This window comes from Pseudorca crassidens, chromosome 18 (genome assembly GCF_039906515.1).
Source record: "Pseudorca crassidens isolate mPseCra1 chromosome 18, mPseCra1.hap1, whole genome shotgun sequence".
NCBI classification, from domain to species: Eukaryota; Metazoa; Chordata; class Mammalia; order Artiodactyla; family Delphinidae; genus Pseudorca; species Pseudorca crassidens.
The window spans coordinates 12210763-12227664 of NC_090313.1; the positions used below are offsets into that span (position 1 = coordinate 12210763).

General features: G+C 42.9%; 1 pseudogene; it reads right to left on the minus strand.

The window, feature by feature from the left end:
- Window positions 1–302: 302 nt before the first annotated feature.
- On the minus strand, window positions 303–1883 carry LOC137210868 (protein enabled homolog pseudogene; annotated as a pseudogene).
- Window positions 1884–16902: the final 15019 nt, after the last annotated feature.

Consider the following 16902-nt stretch of genomic DNA (forward strand, 5'->3'; position numbering starts at 1 on the left):
AAAATGTGGGATTTTTCCTCTTGACATGAAAATATTTCAAAGCATGGCGATCTTGCCTGACAGGTTTAGTATTTTCTGCATAACTGATACAGGAACTCCTGTATGACTCCCATCCTGTTGTAAAGGTCAGAAAAAAGCAGCAAACTGGGAGGGAAATAGCTTATCGCCAGAGTAGTCATGTCTGAAGGCTTTCAAAGTACGTTGGTTTTTCCCTCCTTCCGACTGTTGTCTCCATTTTCTTCTTACAGCTCACAAAATGTAGGTTGTTGTTAACAGTTGTTCTTTGTAGGGTTTTTTTTTCCTTCTCCAGATTAAAGTCCTATCTCTCCTTAGTTTGTTTCTCTATGCAGTATTTGATTTGCTCAGTTCCTGCCTGATTGCATCAACGAGCTCATTTTTTAGCTTAGTTAATTCTTTTCTCATTTCATCTAGAATGTCCTGCTTCCGCCTGGACTCCGTTCCCCTGGGCTGCGAAGAAGGTGCAGATTTTGGTCTGGAAATAACAGGTGACTTGCTGCCATTCATTGTATTTGTTCTTTCCCAAGGTTTTCTTGTTAGTTCAGGTGTTCAGGTACTTGTTCAGGTTGTTCAGATTGTTCAGGTACTTGTTGAAGAGGCCTTAGAAGTTACAGGCTCTGAATCTTCATTTTTGTCCTCTTTTTGTTCTGTTTCTATTGTTGATCCTTTTTCAGCAGTTCTTCTCCTCCTGGCCAGCAGGGCACTCATTTCTTGCATTAAACCACTACCCCTTAAAGGAAGGGGTCCCTTTCCTTATCTGTTTTAGATAAGGCCGAATTCACACCAATGAATTGGGAAAGAGGCATCTTCCATTCATGACACTTTACGAAGTTTTGCTCCAGCAATTGCAGCTGCAAGTCCAGTTAAAGGGCAGTTGTCTTCAGATGTGGATCCCGAGAAAAATCCAGATGCAGGGAGGGGAGGGGCAGGTGGTGGAGGAGGAGGGGATACTTGATTAGGAAGTGGTGGTGGAGGAGGCGGAGGCCCAAGGACCAGGACGGAAGTGGAGAGGGGGAGGGGGGCCTGGGGGAGGAGGGAGCGCAGCTGATGCCTGGGCAGGACATGGTGGGAGTGGAGGAGGGGGTGGGGGTGCAGGTGGTCCCAAGACAATGCCCTGTCGGGCTGGAGTCTCTGCCGGCTGAGAGGCGGCCTGCAAGCCTGGCTCAGAAGCAGAGGAGTCTCCCCGCAAAGAGTTTGGAGAAGTCTCCTCAGAAGTCTCCTCAGAGGCAGCATTTGATATTCTTTCCAGCTGCTCCCTTTCTAGCTGCTCTTGTGGCTCTCGTTCTGGCCTTTCCCGGGCCTGTCTCTCCAGCCCCTCCCTCTCTCTCTCCAGCTGCTCCTGTTCTAGTCGCCCCCTCTCCAGCCTTTCCCTTTCTAACCTCTCCCTCACCAATCTCTCCCTTTCCATCCTTTCTCTCTCCAGCCTTTCCCACTCCAGCTCCTTTTGTTGTTGCTGTTCTCGAAGTTGCCTTCTTTGAATTTCCAATTCTTCCTGTGATAGGCCATTCTGAACATGGGCAGGTAGCTGTGAATTTTGTCTAGGCAATGTTGGCCCTGTTTCCTGTGAACTCAACACTTCTAAGGCATGCATCATGGCACTTGCGAACATTGGTGTTTTCTTTGCTGCCAAAGTTGAGACCATACACCTGTCTAGCGTCCCACCATTGGTGGAAGGTCTGTGTAGCTTGATTGTACTTCAACCCTTTAGGAACGGCACCGTTTATCACGACCTGATGGTCCTGAATCTTCCTGCCCACCACTCTGAACGTGTTGCTGCCTGTATGATGATATATATGAACTCTCCTGAACCCAGTTGAACCACCAGCTGGCACCCACTTTTTATTAGCATCATCATAAACCATCATTTTTAGGATTCTCTATGTATAGTATCATGTCACTGCAAACAGTGACAGTTTTACTTCTCCTTTTCAGATTTGGATTCCTTTTATTTCTTTTTCTTCTCTGATTGCTGTGGCTAAAACTTCCAAAACTATGTTGAATAATAGTGGTGAGAGTGGACAACCCTGTCTTGCTCCTGATCTTAGTGGAAATGGTTTCAGTTTTTCACCATTGAGAACGACATTGGCTGTGGTTTTGTCATATATGGCCTTTATTATGTTGAGGTAGCTTCCCTCTATGCCTACTTTCTGGAGAGTTTTTATCATAAATGGGTGTTGAATTTTGTCGAAGATTTTTCTGCATCTATTGAGATGATCATACGGTTTTTATCCTTCAATTTGTTAATATGGTTTATCACATTGATTGATTTGCATATATTGAAGAATCCTTGCATTCCTGGGATAACCCCACTTGATCATGGTGTATGATCCTTTTAATGTGCTGTTGGATTCTGTTTGCTAGTATTTTGTTGAGGATTTTTACATCGAGTTCATCTGTGATATTGGCCTGTAGTTTTCTTTTTTTGTGACATCTTTGTCTGCTTTTGGTATCAGGGTGATGGTGGCCTCATAGAATGAGTTTGGGAGTGTTCCTCCCTCTGCTATATTTTGGAAGAGTTTGAGAAGGATAGGTGTTAGCTCTTCTCTAAATGTTTGATAGAATTTGCCTGTGAAACCATTTGGTCCTGGGCTTTTGTTTGTTGGAAGATTTTTAATCACAGTTTCAATTTCAGTGCTTATGATTGGTCTGTTTATATTTTCTATTTCTTCCTGGTTCAGTCTCAGAAGGTTGTGCTTTTCTAAGAATTTGTCCACTTTTTCCTGGTTGTCCATTTTATTGGCATATAGTTGCTTGTAGTAATCGCTCATGATCCTTTGTATTTCTGCAGTGTCAGTGTTACTTCTCCTTTTTCATTTCTAATTCTGTTGATATGAGTCTTTTCCCTTTTTTTCTTGATGAATCTGGCTAATAGTTTATCAATTTTGTTTATCTTCTCAAAGAACCAGCTTTTAGTTTTATTGATCTTTGCTATTGTTTTCTTTGTTTCTATTTCATTTATTTCTGTTCTGATCTTTATGACTTCTTTCCTTCTGCTAACTTTGGTTTTTTTTTTTTTGTCCTTTCTCTAATTGCTTTAGGTGTAAGTTTAGGTTGTTTATTTGAGATGTTTCTTGTTTCTTGTGGTAGGATTGTATTGCTATAAACTTCCCTCTTAGAAATGCTTTTGCTGCATCCCATAGGTTTTGGGTCGTTGTGTTTTCATTGTCATTTGTTTCTAGGTATTTTTTGATTTCCTCCTTGATTTCTTCAGTGATCTCTTGGTTATTTAGTAGTGTATAGTTTAGCCTCCATGTGTTTTTATTTTTTACAGTTATTTCCTTATAATTTATATCTAGTCTCACAGTGCTGTGGTCGGAAAAGATACTTGATGCGATTTCAGTTTTCTTAAATTTACCAAGGCTTGATTTGTGACCCAAGATATGATCTATCCTGGAGAATGTTCCATGATCACTTGAGAAGAAAGTGTATTCTGTTGTTTTTGGATAGAATGTACTATAAATAACTATTAAGTCCATCTGATATAATGTATCATTTAAAGCTTGTGTTTCCTTATTTATTTTCTGTTTGGATGATCTGTCCATTAGTGAAAATGGGGTGTTAAAGTCCCCTACTATTACTGTGTACTGTCAGTTTCCCCTTTTATGGCTGTTAGCATTTGCCTTATGTATTGAGGTGCTCCTATGTTGGGTACATAAATATTTACAATTGTTATATCTTCTTCTTGGATTGATCACTTGATCATTATGTAGTGTCCTTCTTTGTCTCTTGTAATAGTCTTTATTTTAAAGACTATTTTGTCTGACATGAGAACTGCTACTCCTGCTTTCTTTTGATTTCCATTTGTATGGAACATCTTTTTCCATCCCCTCCTTTCAGTCTGTATGTGTCCCTAGGTCTGAAGTGGGTCTCTTGTAGACAGCATATATACAGGTCTTGTTTTTGTATCCATTCAGTGAGCCTGTGTCTTTTGGTTGGAGCATTTAATTCATTTACATTTAAGGTAATTATCGATATGTATGTTCCTATTACCATTTTCTTAATTGTTTTGGGTGTGTTATTGTAGGTCTTTCCTTCTTTTGTGTTCCCTGCCTAGAAAAGTTCTTTTAGCATTGTTGCAAAGCTGGTTTGGAGGTGCTGCATTCTCTTAGCTTTTGCTTGTCTATAAAGGTTTTAATTTCTCTGTCGAATCTGAATGAGATCCTTGCTGGGTGGAGTAATCTTCATTGTAGGTTTTTCCCTTTCATCACTTTAAATATGTCCTGCCACTCCCTTCTGGCTTGCAGAGTTTCTGCTGAAAGATCAGCTGTTAACCTTATGGGGATTCCCTTTTATGTTACTTGTTGCTTTTCCCTTGCTGCTTTTAATATTTTTTCTTTGTATTTAATTTTTGAAAGTTTGATGAATATGTGTCTTGGTGTGTTTCTCCTTGGATTCATCCTGTATGGGAATCTCTGTGCTTCCTGGACTTGACTGACTATTTCCTTTCCCATATTAGGGAAGTTTTCAACTATAATCTGTTCAAATATTTTCTCAGTCCCTTTCTTTTTCCCTTCTTCTTCTGGGATCCCTGTAATTCGAATGTTGGTGTGTTTAATGTTGTCCCAGAAGTCTCTGAGACTGTCCTCAATTCTTTTCCTTCTTTTTTCCTTATTCTGCTCCGTGGTAGTTATTTCCACTATTTTATCTTCCAGGTCACTTAACTGTTCTTCTGTCTCAGTTATTCTACTATTGATTCCTGCTAGAGAATTTTAAACTTCATTTATTGTGTTGTTCATCATTGTTTGTTTGCTCTTTAGTTCTTCTAGGTCCTTGTTAAACATTTCTTGTATTTTCTCCATTCTATTTCCAAGATTTTGGATCATCTTTACTATGATTACTCTGAATTCTTTTTCAGGTAGACTGCCTGTTTCCTCTTCATTTGTTTGGTCTGGTGGGTTTTTACTTTGCTCCTTCATCTGCTGCATATTTCTCTGTCTTCTCATTTTGTTTAACTTACTGTGTTTGGGGTCTCCTTTTCGCAGGCTGCAGGTTCATAGTTCCCGTTGTTTTTGGTGTCTGCCCCCAGTGGGTGAGGTTGGTTCAGCGGGTTGGGTAGGCTTCCTGGTGGAGGGGACTGGTGCCTATGTTCTGGTGAATGAGGCTGGATCTTGTCTTTCTGATGGGCAGGACCACGTCTGGTGGTGTGTTTTGGGGTTTCTGTGAACTTAGTATGATTTTAGGCAGCCTCTCTGCTAATGGGTGGGGTTGTGTTCCTGCCTTGCTAGTTGTTTGGCATGGGGTGTCCAGCACTGGAACTTGCTGGTCATTGAGTGGAGCTGGTTCTTAGTGTTGAGTTGGAGATCTCTGAGAGAGCTCTCGCCGATTGATATTACGTGGGGGCTGGAGGTCTGTGATGGTCCAATGTCCTGAACTAGCCTCTTCCACCTCAGAGGCTCAGTCCTGACACCCAGCTGGAGCATGAAGACCCTGTCAGCCGCACGGCTGCTGCAGGCATTGATACTTTTCTAAAGTCCTGATTGTTTTTGTTTATGACATCTCCGTTGGGGTCTGTAGAAATGATTATGACAGCAGACACAATGAGAGAGGAAAGTTAAACAAAGTTCCAGCCATGGTTGCTGCTTCAGTCCCTTCAGGAGTTCCCTCCAGCCATGGATGCTCTGTGCCCCGTAATGCCAAGTGTTGGGTGGTGGTAGGCGATATGATTATATCTTGAGTGTGCCCCTCCTACCATCTTGTTGTGGTTTCTTCTTTTTTTTGCGGTACGCGGACCTCTCACTGTTGTGGCCTCTCCCGTTGCGGAGCACAGACTCCGGACACGCAGGCTTAGCGGTCATGGCTCATGGGCCTAGCCGCTCCGCGGCATGTGGGATCTTCCCAGACCGGGGAACGAACCAGTGTCCCCTACATTGGCAGGCAGACTCTTACTCACTGCACCACCAGGGAAGCCCGTGGTTTCTTCTTTATTCCTCTAGATGTAGAAGATCTTTTTTGGTAGGTTCCAGTCTTTTTTAACGGATGGTTGTTCAACAGTTAGTTGTGATTTTGGTGTGCTCATGAGAGGAGGTAAGCTCAAGGTCCTTCTACTCTGCCATCTTGAAAGACTCCACAACAAATTATTTTTCACAGTTGTGGAGGCTGGGGAGTCCATGATCAAAACATCAGTAGATCCAGAGTCTCGTAAGAACTCACTTCATGGCTTATAGGTGGCTATCTTCTCACTGTGTCCTCACATGGCAGAAAGGCTGAGGTTGCTCTCTGGGGCCTCTTTTATAAGGGTACTAATCCCATTCATGAGGGCTCCACCCTCATGACCTAAACACCTCCCAAAGGTCCTACCTCCTAATACTATCACAATGGAGATTTCAATTTCAACATGTAAATTGGGGGAGGGGGTACATTCTGTCCTTAGCACTCTGCAGTCCTGACACATTAAAAGTGAACATTTCCTTCGCGGTCCAGTGGCTAAGACTCTACACTAGCAATGCAGGGGGCACAGGTTTTGTTTTGTTTTTTTGTTTTGCAGTACGGTGGCCTCTCACTGTTGTGGCCTCTCCCGTTGCGGAGCACAGGCTCCAGACACACAGGCTCAGCGGCCATGGCTCACGGGCCCAGCTGCTCCGCGGCATATGGGATCTTCCCGGACCAGGGCACGAACCCGTGTCCCCTGGATCGGCAGGCGGACTCTCAACCACTGCGCCACCAGGGAAGCCCGTTTTTTTTGTTTCAATTAATTAATTAATTAATTTTATTTTTGGCTGCGTTTGGTCTTTGTCGCTGCACGCAGGCTTTTCTCTGGTTGTGTCAAGTGGGGGCTACTCTTCCTTGCGGTGTGCAGGCTTCTCATTGCGATGGCTTCTCTTGTCGTGGAGCACAGGCTTTAGGCACGCGGGCTCAGTAGTTGTGGCTCACGGGCTCTAGAGCGCAGGCTTAGTAGTTGTGGCTCGCGGGCTTAGTTGCTCTGCAGCATGTGGGATCTTCCCAGACTGGGGATCGAACCCGTGTCCCCTGCATTGGCAGGCGGATTCTTAACCACTGTAGGGGGCACAGGTTTGATCACTGGTCAGGGAACTAAGATCCTGCATGCCACATGGCACAGCCAAAAAAAAAAGTGAACATTTTCTGGGAAAAAGAGAATGGTTGAGTCTACCCATGACCCTTAGATTTCTGTAAAGGCTCCAGGTTACTCATATTAAAATGTTATCAGTCAGTGGTTTTATTTATGCCATTCCCACCACTTTTACTATATTTTCCACAAATTAGTGAGCTCTTTTCATATTATATCTATAGACACAGCTAAATATAATACACGAGGAACCCATTAAATTCTGTAATCACTGTTTTCTGTAACAGGATCTGTGGCTATTCAAACTCAGCCAAAAGAGGCCTTCTCAGAGGAAAAATGAAATAACCAATGCAAAGACACCTATGATTTCCTTTGGAGTATTCCAGCCACATGAGTGGAAAAAAATAAAGAAGATGGTGGAAGACCCCAAATCTTCCCAGTGAAAAGCTGTGAATTCACTTCTGCTTTGGGGTCAGAGCTTGGCCACAGACCAAAAAAGAGGGGCATATGAATGAAACCACATTGGTTGACCATCTGGGTTGCATTTGGCCCAAAGGCTTACCTCAGTTTCAGTTTTCTGAGATATAAAATAAGGCCAAAACGGATCCATGAAAATTGCCTAATTGGTAGTATTCTGAAGGCCTGTTGGGATTCAAAGATGACAATTACAGCTAGAGAGTGATCAATTAGAACCCAGGCTCCAATTTAGGGTAATAAGCATCAAGGAGGACTTCTGTTTGTCTTGTTGGTATTTTGAATGAGCTCTGGAAAATACTTTGGGAAAACTATGAACCCCTTTGCATAATTTTACTTTGACATCTAATAGTTTTCATCATACATTTGACATTTCGGGAATATTATAAATATTGCTCTTTCAAATGTATCCAGTGGAATCTAAATGCCAGGCAATTTATTATTTACATCATCCATTTAAGAAACACAGATCATCTTTAACGGTTGGATAGTTCACATCGTTTCTCATTTTCCTTCAAACTCGTATTTGTTTTCCACTTCCTCCTTAGAAGTTTATCCTAATATAACTTTCTTCCTTTGGCCGCACCACCCGGCTTGCAGGATCTTAGTTCCCCGACCAGGGATCGAACCCAGGCCCCTGGCAGTGGAAGCATGGAGTCCTAACCACTGGACCACCAGGGAATTCTCTACATTTTTATGCTTTAAAGTTTTTATTGCTCACCCTTTCATAATACGTTGCAAAAAAATATATGTATATTTAATATAACTTTCTGTGACTATGAAATTGAAGGTGATAAAAATTTATTTTGTATTGAGTTGATATTATGATTACTCTTAGTCCACAGTTGAGTAAAACAACAAAAATATATTACAAACTTTAATAAATGATAAAGAAAAGTACAGTTTTATTGAAAATGTTGCCAAAAACTGGAAACACATAGGTCTCCATCAATAGGAGAATGGATAAATGAACTGTGGTATATTCACACAGTGGAATCCTACTTAGCGATAGAAAGGAACAAACTACTTATACATGAAACAACACGAATGAATCTTGAAAATATTATTTTTATCTAAAAGAATCCAGACACAAAAGAGCACATATTGTATGATTTCCATTCATATGAAGTTCTAAAACAGGCAAAACTAACCTATGGTGGAAGAACATCAGAATAGTGGTTGCCTCCGGAGTGGTTGCCTCTGGGGTGGAGTGGTTGCCTCCAGGGATTGACTAGGAAATGGCATCAGGGAACTTTCTGGGTGATGTCAAGACTCTGTCTTGAGGAGGGTTTTGTTACACAGGTGTATGTATTGTTGAAACCCACAGAATGGTCCACTTAAGGTTTAAGCATTTCATTGCATGTTGATCTTACAAAAAAAAATAATTGTCAACAAATATTGAATTCTAACATGCTGAAGTATTGGGGGTAAAATATATTGGTGCCTGGGGCTTCCCTGGTGGCGCAGTGGTTGAGAGTCCGCCTGCCAATGCAGGGGACACGGGTTTGTGCCCCAGTCCGGGAAGATCCCACATGCCGTGGAGCGGCTGGGCCCGTGAGCCATGGCCGCTGAGCCTGCGCATCCGGAGCCTGTGCTCCGCAACGAGAGAGGCTACAACAGTGAGAGGCCCACATACCGCAAAAAAAAAAAAAAAAAAAAAAAAAAAAAAAAATATATATATATATATATATATATATATATATACTGGTGCCTGCAAGTTACTTTGGAACGTATCTGGATTGATAGATGGATAGAATGGAGGACAAATAGATATGTGATATGGCAAGCTTAGTAAAAATAATTCTAGAATCTAGGCAGTGCGTATATGACGTTTACTGCAAAATTCCTTCAACTTTTCTGTATGCTTGAAATTTTTCATTAAAACATTTGAAAAATGTATTGAAAATGCTATCTTACTAAGATGGGTGTGAATATCTTCAATCAGTTCATATATCCAAGAATATTAATTCTTGTTAGAATTAATGCTAGTTTCAGCATCAACTTCATGCATGTTTTCCTCTTTTAAAAATGTAAGCTCTGAGAAAACATGTCGATAGATGGTAGAAAATGGAGAGAGAGAAAACAGTGGAGAGAAAGGCATCTCGTTGAGGGATGAAGAGGATCCACCCAGCATGGTGTGGAGAGGAAGGCACGGCTACAGAGACACTGCAGGAGTACAAACAAATGGACTCAACGCAGAGATCAAGATCCAGGACCCAGTGCCTTTAGGGGGAGAAGACAAAGACGTTTCTGGGCCACTAACGCTGAAGATCCCATCAGCAAACATAGGGAACACATTCTAGAGCAGAGAGAGAAGTCATCTCTGGACATTTTCATCTTAAGTCACCAGAGCTACATCCAGAGGGGAATTCTGAGTAAGAATTCAGAAGTGTGGGTATGAAGTTCAGAGGCGAGTTCAGGGACAAAAGTTGATTTGCAACACCAGTACTTAGCTGATTTCACTGCTCCGGTTACCCAGCCAAAGCTCATGCTCTATCAGGAGCCATATCCTTTGAATTTCGCCCATGGTCTTGGGAGTTTGGTACTTTGAAGGAACAGGGGGGATATCAGATTAAATCATCAAGAAAAAACGGGGGAGATTCTAGGACTCTACCTACCCTCCGGATGATTGAGAAAGAGTTGGCTGTGAAGAGGAGGAGAATCAAGGGAATAAACCCTCACTGAAGCCAAGAGAAAGGAGAGGTTACCAAAGGAGGGTGTGGTCAGACAATCCTGTTAAATGCTGCAGAGTTTAAGGAGGATTAGGACTGAAATGGGGCTACTGTCTATTGCAGAACAGCAGTTATTCTCCACCAGAGCAATTTTGACCCCCATACCTAGGAGAGTTGTGCTACTGGTATCTAGTGGGTAAGGGCCAGGGATGCTGCTAAACATCCTACACTGCACAGGACAGCTCTTCTCACAACAAAGAACTATTCTGCCCCAAGGATCAATAGTGCAGAGGTTAAAATCCCTGCTAATACAGCAACTGTAGAATTTGCTGGGATGAACTCATTTTCAAGTATTCTTATCAGAGCATGTGTCTCCAATAGGAGCTTAGAAAATGTGGTCCCCCGAAGTGAGAGAGTGGCATGGACTTACATATACTACCAAATGTAAAATAGATAGCTAGTGGGAAGCAGCTGCATAGCACAGGGACGTCAGCTCAGTGCTTTGCGACCACCTAGAGGTGTGGGATGGGGGGGTGGGAGGGAGACACAAGAGGGAGGGGATATGGGGATATATGTATATGTATAGCTGATTCACTTTGTTATAAAGGGGAAACTAACACACCATTGTAAAGCAATTATACTCCAATAAAGATGTATAAAAATATAAAGATAAGCTAAATGACCTAACACTTTAAAAAAAAAGAAAGAAAATGTGGTCCCCAATGTTGAGGCATCCTGAAGGGAATTATCCCCGTATCTTAGCCAGGGGGATAGACTCAGCTTTCTACCTTGTTTCGGAGCTTATTTCCCATTGGCTGTCCCCTTCTTCACTCTCTCTTTTTTTTTTTAATTTTTAAAATTTATTTATTTATTTTTGGCTGCATTAGGTCTTCGTTGCTGCATGTGGTCTTTCTCTAGTTGTGGCGAGCAGGGGCCACTCTTCGTTGCGGTGTGTGGGCTTCTCATTGCAGTGGCTTCTCTTGTTGCGGAGCATGGGTTCTAGGCACACGGGCTTCAGTAGTTGTGGTGCGTGGGCTCAGTAGTTGTGGTAAACAGGCATAGTTGCTCCACGGCATGTGGAATCTTCCCAGACCAGGGCTCGAACCTGTGTCCCCTGCATTGGCAGGCGGACTCTTAACCACTGTGCCACCAGAGAAGTCCTTTCACTCTCTTTTTTAAAATCTTAAACTGATTTAAGATTTTAAAAAACTGAATAATTGAATAATTTATACTTCCATGATCTCCAGTGAACCATGCCCCATCCTGTTTTCTACATTCGCACAAGCTCTCACTTACACATACACACACTATTTTGTACACATTCCCTATCCTCAACACATCATCTTATTTCTCTTGATTTTCCACCTAGAGGTCTGGTTGAAATGACCTGGAATCACCTCCTACTCCCTGGGTTGGTCCAGTTGCTGCCACTTACTGCTCCTTCCGCAGAACTGACCAGCTCATCACAGCCCCTTCACGCTCTCTGCTCAGGAGCCCTCAGTGCCCAGCACACTCTAAGGTTCAGAAATTATATGCTGGCCCTGAATCCTTGATGAGAATTGGAGTTGACAGTTTTCTGGAAAACAAACACAATTTGTCCCTTCTCACCTGGCCCTTTATGTCTTCCTCCCATAGAAACTTTCCAGTGAATTTCTATGTTGGTTACAATCTACTGGACTAAATTCTATATTCTTCAGTGCTGATTTTTCTCTTTCCTCATTCCTTCCCTGCTTTGGCTGTGAGACCAAAGAGCAATTTTAAAAAATGAAGTAAATACGTTTAATAGCTCTTTCCTCTCATTAAACTCCACAGCATCTCTTCATTTCTGCCCTCTCCCACCCATCCTCTCATTCTGGCTGGAAAAACTGCCCTGCATCTTCGCTGCCAAAGTTTGACTTGTTCTGGAGTTTCATTCAGGTACTTTCATTCTGAGTTTTCCAGCACTAAACCTGTCTTCTGAGAGGGCATTAGAAGAAGTAAGGGGTTCATGGCAGCAGATCTGTTCTCCTCGAACCAATGTATATACACATATATAGACTCTGAGTCCTCTGGCTCAAGAGCCAGGAGATCCTAATGTTATTATTGAACTTTATGTAATCAAGCACTGAGCACTGGCAAAAAGTACAGGCACAGTTTCTTGGGGATTTTTTAAATTATTTGACAGTTTAATCGAACTTGTTTCTCTTTCTTTGAAAATGTTCTAGAAAATAAAACAGCAGTAAAAATTGATTTTTCCGCACTGTTATTTGATACATCAATCTGTTACTTTCAAGTTTGCTTCCTACTCCTCTTGTAGATATTTTGATGAGTTTCTGTTAAAGCAGTAACAATTTAATTTTTTTTTTTTTTTTTTTTTTTTGCGGTACACGGGCCTCTCACTGTTGTGGCCTCTCCCGTTGTGGAGCACAGGCTCCGGAAGCGCAGGCTTAGCGGCCATGGCTCACGGGCCCAGCCGCTCCGCGGCATGTGGGATCTTCCCAGACCGGGGCATGAACCTGTGTCCCGTGCATCGGCAGGTGGACTCTCAACCTCTGCGCCACCAGGGAAGCCCAACAATTTAATTTTTAATGATGGGGCTTCCCCGGTGGCGCACTGGTTAAGAATCCTCCTGCCAAGGCAGGGCACACGGGTTCAAGCCCTGGTCCCGGAAGATCCCACATGCCGCGGAGCAACTAAGCCTGTGCGCCACAGCTCCTGAGCCTGCACTCTAGAGCCCGCGAGCCACAACTACTGAGCCCACATGCCACAACTACTGAAGCCCACATGCCTAGAGCCCGTGTTCTGCAACAAGAGAAGCGATGACAATGAGAAGTCTGCGCACTGCAATGAAGAGTAGCCCCCGCTCACCGCAACTAGAGAAAGCCTGCGCACAGCAACAAAGACCCAACACAGCCAAACAAACAAACTAGCTAATTAATTAATTAAAAAAAATTTTGTTTAATGATGGATATTTTATTGCCGGTCTCCTAATGCTCAGCTTCAACTTTCAATCTAGTGGTTTATTTATTAAGACATTGGCTCTTTTGACTATCTGTGACTCATTTCTCTAAGGCTCCATTCTTTTAAAATGCCAAAGCACAAGTAAGGACAGTTATATAATCAAATGATGGTTTGATAACAGACACCCTGGGCATCAGCCATGAAATATGCATTCAAGGATCAGATGGCAACAAAGGGAGAAAAGAGACCGGAAAAAAAACAGCAGAGCCTCAGGTACCTGTGGGACAGTAACTAAACATCTAACATCTGTGTCATTGGAGTCACCGAGCTTTGGCTGGTGGCAGACAGGACACCAGCGGGAGCTAGACAGTCAATTTTACTCTTTCCGGAAGACTTTTCTGAGATGCAGTGGTTTATCCCACCTGTCTGAACACATCACACAGGGCCAAGCTTTCAGCTGTGCTGCTTATGAAGCTCTAGGCAGCTCAGTGTGCCCCCCTTTATAATTATTCTCCCCTTCCCATTTCCCTCCCCACTGCTTCCGGGAGCGTGCATTCCCCATGAACATGCTACCACAGAAGATTTGATTCTATTTTAAAGCAAACCTATATCTCTTTATCTTTCTGGAATCCTCTTAGTTATGTTATTTCCCTTAGTTATATCTCTCGAGTTTTTTTTTCCCTCTTGTAGTTTCCATTTCTTTGTATATTCATTCCGTCTTTTAAGCTTTTGTTCTATTTGTCTTCCATACCACCAAGTTGGATCTTAACAGTGACAATTTTCTCTTAATATTTTAGTTTAAAGTGTTTTTAGTTCCAGAAAGTTTATGTGTGATTGAATCTTCTTATGTGCTCTTTTTATATTTTAATTCAACTTTTTGTCTGTCTCCTCCAGCAATTTTATTTCCCTAAAACTTAACTATCATGACTATTCTGATAGTTTCTCTGAGGCTACTGTGTCTTCATAAGGTATTTATATTGGTTTCCTATTACTGCTGTAACAAATTACTGCAACTTAGTGGCTTAAAATGACATAAATTTATTATCTCACAGTTCTGGATGTCAGAAGTCCTAAAATTAAGATGTCAGCATAACTTCTTTCCTTTTGGAGGCTTTGGGGAAGAATTCACTTCCATGTTTGCATTCCTCAAGTGAGTCCTGATCAAGTCTTCCATGTGGCTGGGTTTTCTTCAACCTTGGTTCTCACTGTAGTGGCTGAACACTCTGTCCCCACGTAGCACGCAGTTCCAGTGTCTCTTGACTTGTAAGCCTACTTTTGTAGCCTGACCAATGACTGTCCCTTTAGCCAGTCCTGTGGCTTCCAGACGTTACTCCTTGTCCGTTTGGATCATTATGTTCCCAAATGCAAGGCTGCCATGCCTCAGTGTCTGCCCAACACCCGTGTATTGCACTTAGTCCCCTTGGTTCCAGGGAGCCCCACAGATAACAAAATCCACGGATGCTCAAGTCCCTTGTATAAAATGGCATAGTATTTTCATATAACCTACACATATATTTCCCATGCTTTAAATCATCTCTAGATTACTCCTAATACCTAATACAATGTAAGTGCTATGCAAATAGTTGTAATTACAATGTAAATACTATGTAGATAGTTGGCACCAAGTGGCAAATTCGAATTTTGCTTTTTGGAACTTTCTGGAATTCCCCCTGCCCCCTATCCAAGTTTGGCAAATCCCCGGTTGGTTGAATCTGTAGATGTGGAACCAGGAAATACAGAGGGCTGTTTTTCTGGATTTCCTAAGTGCTAAGCGCTGCCTGGTTCATTGTCAGTCTTAGTCATCTCAGCAGGTGATGTGCTGCTGCACCTGGGTCCCCTCCCTCCATGCATCTTTCTTTGCTCCATGAGCATGTGTAGACTCCAGGTGCAGACCGCTCCTGGGCTGTCCCATCCTGTCTACTCCATCCCCAAGCTCCTGTTCTGATAGAAGGGATGTGGAATTCAGAGACTTCCCAGCAGGGCAGCTCCTTGGAGGTGGGGACCTCATTTTGCATACGCTCAACTGCATTAAACTCCTAGCTGTTCTGGAAAAAAAAAAAAAAAAAATCTGATTTTGTTCAACCATGTTAAACTCTTAGTTATTATGGAAAAACAAATCTGATTTTCAGATTCTCATTTTACCTCCAAAATATATAATTTCATCAAACTCCCCTTCACAAATGGGTCTTCTATAGCTCATTAACCACAAGATTTTGTTCTCTTATAAAAATATATCAGGAAGATTTGAGAGTCTGAAACTGTGATGAAGACCCCGTGTTGGCCTGAGTGTATGAGGAGAGTGGTTGGGAACATTTTCTTCCGGCTGTCCTCGTATGGCAGCCATAGAACCTTCAGCACATCTTTTTACAGTTTTTGTGACTCATTTCCTCACTTGTAACAGAGAAGTACTAATGCAGTGCCAACCAGCCATAAAGGAGTGTTATGAAAATTCTGGCCATATGATAATTAAAACTTTATTTCATATATGATTTTGAACTTATGTGTTTATAATACAATACTCTAGGGTATGAATATCTTATATTATTTTTGGCTCCTCTTGTAGTGACTAGAAGCTGTGAATTATATAGACCGTGATGGAAAATCACTCCCTGCACAGCACCCTGGACTGCAGTGTCCATAAAAGGCACCGTGCTGGCTCCAGAAACTGAACAATTTCATAACTAACCTGTGATCCTAGTTCCCTCCCCTTCACATCTGAGAGTGAACTGGCACAAAGTGGAGAAAAGTCTCTTTCTTTCACATGTTTTCATCTCACAGCTCCTCTTGCAGGTCTCCTAGTTGGAAAGCTATTTCTACATAGGAAGGTTGCTGTTCCTGGAAGAATCCTTTGTGGTTCTATGGTGTAGCTTCTCTCCCAATGCAAAAGCCCCATCTGCAAAATCGAGAGATGGCCTGCCCAGCGTTAATTATGTATGTATTTATTGAACACCTACTGTGGGCTAGATATTGTGTCAGGCCTCGCACATTGGCAGAGCCCCAGATAAAGACTCAAGTGCAAGTAGTTTATGTGAGAGAGGGTCCCAGGAAACACTGGACATGGTGGATGTGAGATAGGGAAGGGAAGGGAAGGAAGGCAATGAAGGGTCATTATCAAGCAAATTACCACTGTGGGCAGAGAACTCAATCCCACTAGCTAACTCTGAAAACTATGAATTAAAACTCAGAATTAACCCAGCTGAGGAGCAAGGGGATGGGTATTCATCCACCAATTCTCCATTGGTTTAGGGCACTTTCAGGGGAATTAACTGTCGGTATTTCTGACTTCCCCGTGCCCAGGCACAGTGTGTTCCCAAGGCAAGAAAAAACCTTGAAGTGGAGATTTTCAAGGTCAGCTGTAAGTAGCCTTTGACTCTGGAAGCAAATGCCAAGGGGTTTGGGGTGAGGGGCACCGATAACACCTGCTACATGATGTGGGGAAGATGGACAGAGTTAAGACCCCCCCCCCTTCTCCCTTGTGACTCAAAGGAGGGAGCAGGACGTCCACTGGTTGAACCCAGTGGTGTCCAGGGTGGGCGGGGCACAGGTGAACAGGAGAAACACTGGAGCAATGGAGGTGGAAGGTCTGAGGGAACATTGTGCAAAACCTGAGTCAAATCAGGGTGAAGATGGGCAGTGAGAAGAGCAACGGCCCCAGACGACCTCGGGCCGTGGGCCGTTGTCAGGGACCCACATGATGAGCCGGTCAGGAATGACGTGGAAACACCAGCCTTCTCGCAGCTGACGGAGATGCTGTTCCCCAGGGGAGAAAAACCC